Here is an 11,232-nt window from a genome sequence, read left to right as displayed (position 1 = left end):
CAACTTTTTTTTGCAAAAATCCCTATCATGGGAAACAGAATTAGCCGTCGACGTCTGAACAACTTTTTTTTGAAAAAATCCCTAAACCGCGCGGTCACAATTTCAGCAAAAATCTGACGTTCTGCAATTTCCTCAAAAATGGTTCTGAACTGTTGCAAACGATCCCATGAAAGGTTTTTCGCTGGAAACAGATACGTTTTTATCATGTGAAACAGAATTAGCCCTCGACGTCTGAACAACTTTTTTTGCCAAAATCCCTAAGCCGCGCGGTCACAATTTCAGCAAAAATCTGACGTTCTGCAATTTCCTCAAAAATGGTGCTGAACTGTTGCAGACGATCCCCTGAAAGGTTTTTCGGTGTAAACAGATGCATTTTTATCATCAGAAACAGAATTAGCCCTCAACGTCTGAACAACTTTTTTTTAAAAAAATCCCTAAGCCGCGCGGTCACAATTTCAGCAAAAATCTTACGTTCTGCAATTTCCTCAAAAATGGTGCTGAACTGTTGCAAACGATCCCCTGAAAGGTTTTTCGGTGGAAACAGGTGGGTTTTTATCATGGGAAACAGAATTAGCCCTCAAGGTCTGAACAACTTTTTTTTTGCAAATATCCCTAAGCCGCGCGGTCACAATATCAGCAAAAATCTGACGTTCTGCAATTCATTCAAAAATGGTGCTGAACTGTTGCAAACGATCCCCTGAAAGGTTTTTTGTTGGAAACAGGTAGGTTTTTATCATGGGAAACAGAATTAGCCCTCGACGTCTGAACAACTTTTTTTGGAAAAAATCCCTATCATGGGAAACAGAATTAGCCCTCGACGTCTGAACAACTTTTTTTTGAAAAAATCCCTAAGCCGCGCGGTCACAATTTCAGCAAAAATCTGACGTTCTGCAATTTCCTCAAAAATGGTGCTGAACTGTTGGAGACGATCCCTTGAAAGGTTTTTCGGTGTAAACAGATGCGTTTATATCATCAGAAACAGAATTAGCCCTCGACGTCTGAACAACTTTTTTTAAAAAAAATCCCTAAGCCGCGCGGTCACAATTTCAGCAAAAATCTGACGTTCTGCAATTCATTCAAAAATGGTGCTGAACTGTTGCAAACGATCCCCTGAAAGGTTTTTTGGTGGAAACAGGTGGGTTTTTATCATGGGAAACAGAATTAGCCCTCGACGTCTGAACAACTTTTTTTTGAAAAAATCCCTAAGCCGCGCGGTCACAATTTCAGCAAAAATCTGACGTTCTGCAATTCATTTAAAAATGGTGCTGAACTGTTGCAAACGATCCCCTGAAAGGTTTTTCGGTGGAAACAGGTGGGTTTTTATCATGGGAAACAGAATTAGCCCTCGACGTCTGAACAACTTTTTTTTGCAAAAATCCCTAAGCCGCGTGGTCACAATTTCAGCAAAAATCTGACGTTCTGCAATTCATTCAAAAATGGTGCTAAACTGTTGCAAACGATCCCCTGAAAGGTTTTTTGGTGGAAACAGGTGGGTTTTTATCATGGGAAATAGAATTAGCCCTCGACGTCTGAACAAGTTTTTTTTGAAAAAATCCCTAAGCTGCGCGGTCACAATTTCAGCAAAAATCTGACGTTCTGCAATTCATTCAAAAATGGTGCTGAACTGTTGCAAACGATCCCCTGAAAGGTTTTTTGGTGGAAACAGGTGGGTTTTTATCATGGGAAACAGAATTAGCCCTCGACGTCTGAACAACTTTTTTTTGAAAAAATCCCTAATCCGCGCGGTCACAATTGCAGCAATAATCTCACGTTCTGCAATTCATTCAAAAATGGTCCTGAACTGTTGCAAACGATCCCCTGAAAGGTTTTTCGGTGGAAACAGGTGGGTTTTTATCATGGGAAACAGAATTAGCCCTCGACAGCTGAACAACTTTTTTTGAAAAAATCCCTAAGACGCGCGGTCACAATTTCAGCAAAAATCTGACGTTCTGCAATTCATTCAAAAATGGTGCTGAACTGTTGCAAAGGATCCCCTGAAAGGTTTTTCGGTGGAAACAGGTGGGTTTTTATCATCGGAAACAGAATAAGTCCTCAACATCTGAACAACTTTTTCTTGAAAAAATCCCTAAGCCGCGCGGTCACAATTTCAGGAAAAATCTGACATTCTGCAATTCATTCAAAAATGGTCCTGAACTGTTGCAAACGATCCCCTGAAAGGTTTTTCGGTGGAAACAGATGCGTTTTTATCATCAGAAACAGAATTAGCTCTCAACGTTTGAACAACTTTTTTTTTGCAAAAATCCCTAAGCCGCGCGGTCACAATTTCAGCAAAAATCTGACGTTCTGCAATTCATTCAAAAATGGTGCTGAACTGTTGCAAACGATCCCCTGAAAGGTTTTTCGGTGGAAACAGGTGGGTTTTTATCATCGGAAACAGAATAAGTCCTCAACATCTGAACAACTTTTTCTTGAAAAAATCCCTAAGCCGCGCGGTCACAATTTCAGGAAAAATCTGACGTTCTGCAATTTCCTCAAAAATGGGGCTGAACTGTTGCAAACGATCCCCTGAAAGGTTTTTCGGTGGAAACAGGTGGGTTTTTATCATGGGAAACAGAATTAGCCCTCAAGGTCTGAACAACTTTTTTTTGAAAAAATCCCTAAGCGCCGCGGTCACAATTTCAGCAAAAATCTGACGTTCTGCAATTCATTCAAAAATGGTGCTGAACTGTTGCAAACGATCCCCTGAAAGGTTTTTTGTTGGAAACAGGTAGGTTTTTATCATGGGAAACAGAATTAGCCCTCGACGTCTGAACAACTTTTTTTTGAAAAAATCCCTAAGCCCCGCGGTCACAATTTAAGCAAAAATCTGACGTTCTGCAATTCATTCAAAAATGGTGCTGAACTGTTGCAAACGATCCCCTGAAAGGTTTTTTGGTGGAAACAGGTGGGTTTTTATCATGGGAAACAGAATTAGCCCTCGACGTCTGAACAACTTTTTTTTGAAAAAATCCCTAAGCCGCGCGGTCACAATTTCAGCAAAAATCTGACGTTCTGCAATTCATTTAAAAATGGTGCTGAACTGTTGCAAACGATCCCCTGAAAGGTTTTTCGGTGGAAACAGGTGGGTTTTTATCATGGGAAACAGAATTAGCCCTCGACGTCTGAACAACTTTTTTTTGCAAAAATCCCTAAGCCGCGTGGTCACAATTTCAGCAAAAATCTGACGTTCTGCAATTCATTCAAAAATGGTGCTAAACTGTTGCAAACGATCCCCTGAAAGGTTTTTTGGTGGAAACAGGTGGGTTTTTATCATGGGAAATAGAATTAGCCCTCGACGTCTGAACAAGTTTTTTTTGAAAAAATCCCTAAGCCGCGCGGTCACAATTTCAGCAAAAATCTGACGTTCTGCAATTCATTCAAAAATGGTGCTGAACTGTTGCAAACGATCCCCTGAAAGGTTTTTTGGTGGAAACGGGTGGGTTTTTATCATGGGAAACAGAATTAGCCCTCGACGTCTGAACAACTTTTTTTTGAAAAAATCCCTAATCCGCGCGGTCACAATTGCAGCAATAATCTCACGTTCTGCAATTCATTCAAAAATGGTCCTGAACTGTTGCAAACGATCCCCTGAAAGGTTTTTCGGTGGAAACAGGTGGGTTTTTATCATGGGAAACAGAATTAGCCCTCGACAGCTGAACAACTTTTTTTGAAAAAATCCCTAAGACGCGCGGTCACAATTTCAGCAAAAATCTGACGTTCTGCAATTCATTCAAAAATGGTGCTGAACTGTTGCAAAGGATCCCCTGAAAGGTTTTTCGGTGGAAACAGGTGGGTTTTTATCATCGGAAACAGAATAAGTCCTCAACATCTGAACAACTTTTTCTTGAAAAAATCCCTAAGCCGCGCGGTCACAATTTCAGGAAAAATCTGACATTCTGCAATTCATTCAAAAATGGTCCTGAACTGTTGCAAACGATCCCCTGAAAGGTTTTTCGGTGGAAACAGATGCGTTTTTATCATCAGAAACAGAATTAGCTCTCAACGTTTGAACAACTTTTTTTTTGCAAAAATCCCTAAGCCGCGCGGTCACAATTTCAGCAAAAATCTGACGTTCTGCAATTCATTCAAAAATGGTGCTGAACTGTTGCAAACGATCCCCTGAAAGGTTTTTCGGTGGAAACAGGTGGGTTTTTATCATCGGAAACAGAATAAGTCCTCAACATCTGAACAACTTTTTCTTGAAAAAATCCCTAAGCCGCGCGGTCACAATTTCAGGAAAAATCTGACGTTCTGCAATTTCCTCAAAAATGGGGCTGAACTGTTGCAAACGATCCCCTGAAAGGTTTTTCGGTGGAAACAGGTGGGTTTTTATCATGGGAAACAGAATTAGCCCTCAAGGTCTGAACAACTTTTTTTTGAAAAAATCCCTAAGCGCCGCGGTCACAATTTCAGCAAAAATCTGACGTTCTGCAATTCATTCAAAAATGGTGCTGAACTGTTGCAAACGATCCCCTGAAAGGTTTTTTGTTGGAAACAGGTAGGTTTTTATCATGGGAAACAGAATTAGCCCTCGACGTCTGAACAACTTTTTTTTGAAAAAATCCCTAAGCCCCGCGGTCACAATTTAAGCAAAAATCTGACGTTCTGCAATTCATTCAAAAATGGTGCTGAACTGTTGCAAACGATCCCCTGAAAGGTTTTTTTGGTGGAAACAGGTGGGTTTTTATCATGGGAAACAGAATTAGCCCTCGACGTCTGAACAACTTTTTTTTGAAAAAATCCCTAATCCGCGCGGTCACAATTGCAGCAATAATCTCACGTTCTGCAATTCATTCAAAAATGGTCCTGAACTGTTGCAAACGATCCCCTGAAAGGTTTTTCGGTGGAAACAGGTGGGTTTTTATCATGGGAAACAGAATTAGCCCTCGACAGCTGAACAACTTTTTTTGAAAAAATCCCTAAGACGCGCGGTCACAATTTCAGCAAAAATCTGACGTTCTGCAATTCATTCAAAAATGGTGCTGAACTGTTGCAAAGGATCCCCTGAAAGGTTTTTCGGTGGAAACAGGTGGGTTTTTATCATCGGAAACAGAATAAGTCCTCAACATCTGAACAACTTTTTCTTGAAAAAATCCCTAAGCCGCGCGGTCACAATTTCAGGAAAAATCTGACATTCTGCAATTCATTCAAAAATGGTCCTGAACTGTTGCAAACGATCCCCTGAAAGGTTTTTCGGTGGAAACAGATGCATTTTTATCATCAGAAACAGAATTAGCTCTCAACGTTTGAACAACTTTTTTTTTGCAAAAATCCCTAAGCCGCGCGGTCACAATTTCAGCAAAAATCTGACGTTCTGCAATTCATTCAAAAATGGTGCTGAACTGTTGCAAACGATCCCCTGAAAGGTTTTTCGGTGGAAACAGGTGGGTTTTTATCATCGGAAACAGAATAAGTCCTCAACATCTGAACAACTTTTTCTTGAAAAAATCCCTAAGCCGCGCGGTCACAATTTCAGGAAAAATCTGACGTTCTGCAATTTCCTCAAAAATGGGGCTGAACTGTTGCAAACGATCCCCTGAAAGGTTTTTCGGTGGAAACAGGTGGGTTTTTATCATGGGAAACAGAATTAGCCCTCAAGGTCTGAACAACTTTTTTTTGAAAAAATCCCTAAGCGCCGCGGTCACAATTTCAGCAAAAATCTGACGTTCTGCAATTCATTCAAAAATGGTGCTGAACTGTTGCAAACGATCCCCTGAAAGGTTTTTTGTTGGAAACAGGTAGGTTTTTATCATGGGAAACAGAATTAGCCCTCGACGTCTGAACAACTTTTTTTTGAAAAAATCCCTAAGCCCCGCGGTCACAATTTAAGCAAAAATCTGACGTTCTGCAATTCATTCAAAAATGGTGCTGAACTGTTGCAAACGATCCCCTGAAAGGTTTTTTTGGTGGAAACAGGTGGGTTTTTATCATGGGAAACAGAATTAGCCCTCGACGTCTGAACAACTTTTTTTTGCAAAAATCCCTATCATGGGAAACAGAATTAGCCCTCGACGTCTGAACAACTTTTTTTTGAAAAAATCCCTAAGCCGCGCGGTCACAATTTCAGCAAAAATCTGACGTTCTGCAATTTCCTCAAAAATGGTGCTGAACTGTTGCAGACGATCCCCTGAAAGGTTTTTCGGTGTAAACAGATGCGTTTTTATCATCAGAAACAGAATTAGCCCTCGACGTCTGAACAACTTTTTTTTAAAAAAATCCCTAAGCCGCGCGGTCACAATTTCAGCAAAAATCTGACGTTCTGCAATTCATTCAAAAATGGTGCTAAACTGTTGCAAAAGATCCCCTGAAAGGTTTTTTGGTGGAAACAGGTGGGTTTTTATCATGGGAAACAGAATTAGCCCTCGACGTCTGAACAAGTTTTTTTTGAAAAAATCCCTAAGCCGCGCGGTCACAATTTCAGCAAAAATCTGACGTTCTGCAATTCATTCAAAAATGGTGCTGAACTGTTGCAAACGATCCCCTGAAAGGTTTTTTGGTGGAAACAGGTGGGTTTTTATCATGGGAAACAGAATTAACCCTCGACGTCTGAACAACTTTTTTTTGAAAAAATCCCTAAGCCGCGCGGTCACAATTTCAGCAAAAATCTGACGTTCTGCAATTCATTTAAAAATGGTGCTGAACTGTTGCAAACGATCCCCTGAAAAGTTTTTCGGTGGAAACAGGTGGGTTTTTATCATGGGAAACAGAATTAGCCCTCGACGTCTGAACAACTTTTTTTTGAAAAAATCCCTAAGCCGCGCGGTCACAATTTCAGCAAAAATCTGACGTTCTGCAATTCATTCAAAAATGGTGCTGAACTGTTGCAAACGATCCCCTGAAAGGTTTTTCGGTGGAAACAGGTGGGTTTTTATCATGGGAAACAGAATTAGCCCTCGACGTCTGAACAACTTTTTTTTGAAAAAATCCCTAAGCGCCGCGGTCACAATTTCAGCAAAAATCTGACGTTCTGCAATTCATTCAAAAATGGTGCTGAACTGTTGCAAACGATCCCCTGAAAGGTTTTTTTGGTGGAAACAGGTGGGTTTTTATCATGGGAAACAGAATTAGCCCTCGACGTCTGAACAACTTTTTTTTGCAAAAATCCCTATCATGGGAAACAGAATTAGCCCTCGACGTCTGAACAACTTTTTTTTGAAAAAATCCCTAAACCGCGCGGTCACAATTTCAGCAAAAATCTGACGTTCTGCAATTTCCTCAAAAATGGTGCTAAACTGTTGCAAAAGATCCCCTGAAAGGTTTTTTGGTGGAAACAGGTGGGTTTTTATCATGGGAAACAGAATTAGCCCTCGACGTCTGAACAACTTTTTTTGCCAAAATCCCTAAGCCGCGCGGTCACAATTTCAGCAAAAATCTGACGTTCTGCAATTCATTCAAAAATGGTGCTGAACTGTTGCAAACGATCCCCTGAAAGGTTTTTTGGTGGAAACAGGTGGGTTTTTATCATGGGAAACAGAATTAACCCTCGACGTCTGAACAACTTTTTTTTGAAAAAATCCCTAAGCCGCGCGGTCACAATTTCAGCAAAAATCTGACGTTCTGCAATTCATTTAAAAATGGTGCTGAACTGTTGCAAACGATCCCCTGAAAAGTTTTTCGGTGGAAACAGGTGGGTTTTTATCATGGGAAACAGAATTAGCCCTCGACGTCTGAACAACTTTTTTTTGAAAAAATCCCTAAGCCGCGCGGTCACAATTTCAGCAAAAATCTGACGTTCTGCAATTCATTCAAAAATGGTGCTGAACTGTTGCAAACGATCCCCTGAAAGGTTTTTCGGTGGAAACAGGTGGGTTTTTATCATGGGAAACAGAATTAGCCCTCGACGTCTGAACAACTTTTTTTTGAAAAAATCCCTAAGCGCCGCGGTCACAATTTCAGCAAAAATCTGACGTTCTGCAATTCATTCAAAAATGGTGCTGAACTGTTGCAAACGATCCCCTGAAAGGTTTTTTTGGTGGAAACAGGTGGGTTTTTATCATGGGAAACAGAATTAGCCCTCGACGTCTGAACAACTTTTTTTTGCAAAAATCCCTATCATGGGAAACAGAATTAGCCCTCGACGTCTGAACAACTTTTTTTTGAAAAAATCCCTAAACCGCGCGGTCACAATTTCAGCAAAAATCTGACGTTCTGCAATTTCCTCAAAAATGGTTCTGAACTATTGCAAACGATCCCATGAAAGGTTTTTCGCTGGAAACAGATGCGTTTTTATCATCAGAAACAGAATTAGCCCTCGACGTCTGAACAACTTTTTTTGCCAAAATCCCTAAGCCGCGCGGTCACAATTTCAGCAAAAATCTGACGTTCTGCAATTTCCTCAAAAATGGTGCTGAACTGTTGCAAACGATCCCCTGAAAGGTTTTTCGGTGGAAACAGATACGTTTTTATCATGTGAAACAGAATTAGCCCTCGACGTCTGAACAACTTTTTTTGCCAAAATCCCTAAGCCGCGCGGTCACAATTTCAGCAAAAATCTGACGTTCTGCAATTTCCTCAAAAATGGTGCTGAACTGTTGCAGACGATCCCCTGAAAGGTTTTTCGGTGTAAACAGATGCATTTTTATCATCAGAAACAGAATTAGCCCTCAACGTCTGAACAACTTTTTTTAAAAAAAATCCCTAAGCCGCGCGGTCACAATTTCAGCAAAAATCTTACGTTCTGCAATTTCCTCAAAAATGGTGCTGAACTGTTGCAAACGATCCCCTGAAAGGTTTTTCGGTGGAAACAGGTGGGTTTTTATCATGGGAAACAGAATTAGCCCTCAAGGTCTGAACAACTTTTTTTTTGCAAATATCCCTAAGCCGCGCGGTCACAATATCAGCAAAAATCTGACGTTCTGCAATTCATTCAAAAATGGTGCTGAAGTGTTGCAAACGATCCCCTGAAAGGTTTTTTGTTGGAAACAGGTAGGTTTTTATCATGGGAAACAGAATTAGCCCTCGACGTCTGAACAACTTTTTTTGGAAAAAATCCCTATCATGGGAAACAGAATTAGCCCTCGACGTCTGAACAACTTTTTTTTGAAAAAATCCCTAAGCCGCGCGGTCACAATTTCAGCAAAAATCTGACGTTCTGCAATTTCCTCAAAAATGGTGCTGAACTGTTGGAGACGATCCCCTGAAAGGTTTTTCGGTGTAAACAGATGCGTTTTTATCATCAGAAACAGAATTAGCCCTCGACGTCTGAACAACTTTTTTTAAAAAAAATCCCTAAGCCGCGCGGTCACAATTTCAGCAAAAATCTGACGTTCTGCAATTCATTCAAAAATGGTGCTGAACTGTTGCAAACGATCCCCTGAAAGGTTTTTTGGTGGAAACAGGTGGGTTTTTATCATGGGAAACAGAATTAGCCCTCGACGTCTGAACAACTTTTTTTTGAAAAAATCCCTAAGCCGCGCGGTCACAATTTCAGCAAAAATCTGACGTTCTGCAATTCATTTAAAAATGGTGCTGAACTGTTGCAAACGATCCCCTGAAAGGTTTTTCGGTGGAAACAGGTGGGTTTTTATCATGGGAAACAGAATTAGCCCTCGACGTCTGAACAACTTTTTTTTGCAAAAATCCCTAAGCCGCGTGGTCACAATTTCAGCAAAAATCTGACGTTCTGCAATTCATTCAAAAATGGTGCTAAACTGTTGCAAACGATCCCCTGAAAGGTTTTTTGGTGGAAACAGGTGGGTTTTTATCATGGGAAATAGAATTAGCCCTCGACGTCTGAACAAGTTTTTTTTGAAAAAATCCCTAAGCCGCGCGGTCACAATTTCAGCAAAAATCTGACGTTCTGCAATTCATTCAAAAATGGTGCTGAACTGTTGCAAACGATCCCCTGAAAGGTTTTTTGGTGGAAACAGGTGGGTTTTTATCATGGGAAACAGAATTAGCCCTCGACGTCTGAACAACTTTTTTTTGAAAAAATCCCTAATCCGCGCGGTCACAATTGCAGCAATAATCTCACGTTCTGCAATTCATTCAAAAATGGTCCTGAACTGTTGCAAACGATCCCCTGAAAGGTTTTTCGGTGGAAACAGGTGGGTTTTTATCATGGGAAACAGAATTAGCCCTCGACAGCTGAACAACTTTTTTTGAAAAAATCCCTAAGACGCGCGGTCACAATTTCAGCAAAAATCTGACGTTCTGCAATTCATTCAAAAATGGTGCTAAACTGTTGCAAAAGATCCCCTGAAAGGTTTTTTGGTGGAAACAGGTGGGTTTTTATCATGGGAAACAGAATTAGCCCTCGACGTCTGAACAAGTTTTTTTTGAAAAAATCCCTAAGCCGCGCGGTCACAATTTCAGCAAAAATCTGACGTTCTGCAATTCATTCAAAAATGGTGCTGAACTGTTGCAAACGATCCCCTGAAAGGTTTTTTGGTGGAAACAGGTGGGTTTTTATCATGGGAAACAGAATTAACCCTCGACGTCTGAACAACTTTTTTTTGAAAAAATCCCTAAGCCGCGCGGTCACAATTTCAGCAAAAATCTGACGTTCTGCAATTCATTTAAAAATGGTGCTGAACTGTTGCAAACGATCCCCTGAAAAGTTTTTCGGTGGAAACAGGTGGGTTTTTATCATGGGAAACAGAATTAGCCCTCGACGTCTGAACAACTTTTTTTTGAAAAAATCCCTAAGCCGCGCGGTCACAATTTCAGCAAAAATCTGACGTTCTGCAATTCATTCAAAAATGGTGCTGAACTGTTGCAAACGATCCCCTGAAAGGTTTTTCGGTGGAAACAGGTGGGTTTTTATCATGGGAAACAGAATTAGCCCTCGACGTCTGAACAACTTTTTTTTGAAAAAATCCCTAAGCGCCGCGGTCACAATTTCAGCAAAAATCTGACGTTCTGCAATTCATTCAAAAATGGTGCTGAACTGTTGCAAACGATCCCCTGAAAGGTTTTTTTGGTGGAAACAGGTGGGTTTTTATCATGGGAAACAGAATTAGCCCTCGACGTCTGAACAACTTTTTTTTGCAAAAATCCCTATCATGGGAAACAGAATTAGCCCTCGACGTCTGAACAACTTTTTTTTGAAAAAATCCCTAAACCGCGCGGTCACAATTTCAGCAAAAATCTGACGTTCTGCAATTTCCTCAAAAATGGTTCTGAACTATTGCAAACGATCCCATGAAAGGTTTTTCGCTGGAAACAGATGCGTTTTTATCATCAGAAACAGAATTAGCCCTCGACGTCTGAACAACTTTTTTTGCCAAAATC

Source organism: Podarcis gaigeae, assembly GCF_964106915.1.
Source record: "Podarcis gaigeae genome assembly, chromosome: 2".
NCBI lineage: Eukaryota > Metazoa > Chordata > Lepidosauria > Squamata > Lacertidae > Podarcis > Podarcis gaigeae.
The sequence above is the reverse complement of the archived record's forward strand: the minus strand, read 5'-3'. Positions refer to the sequence as shown.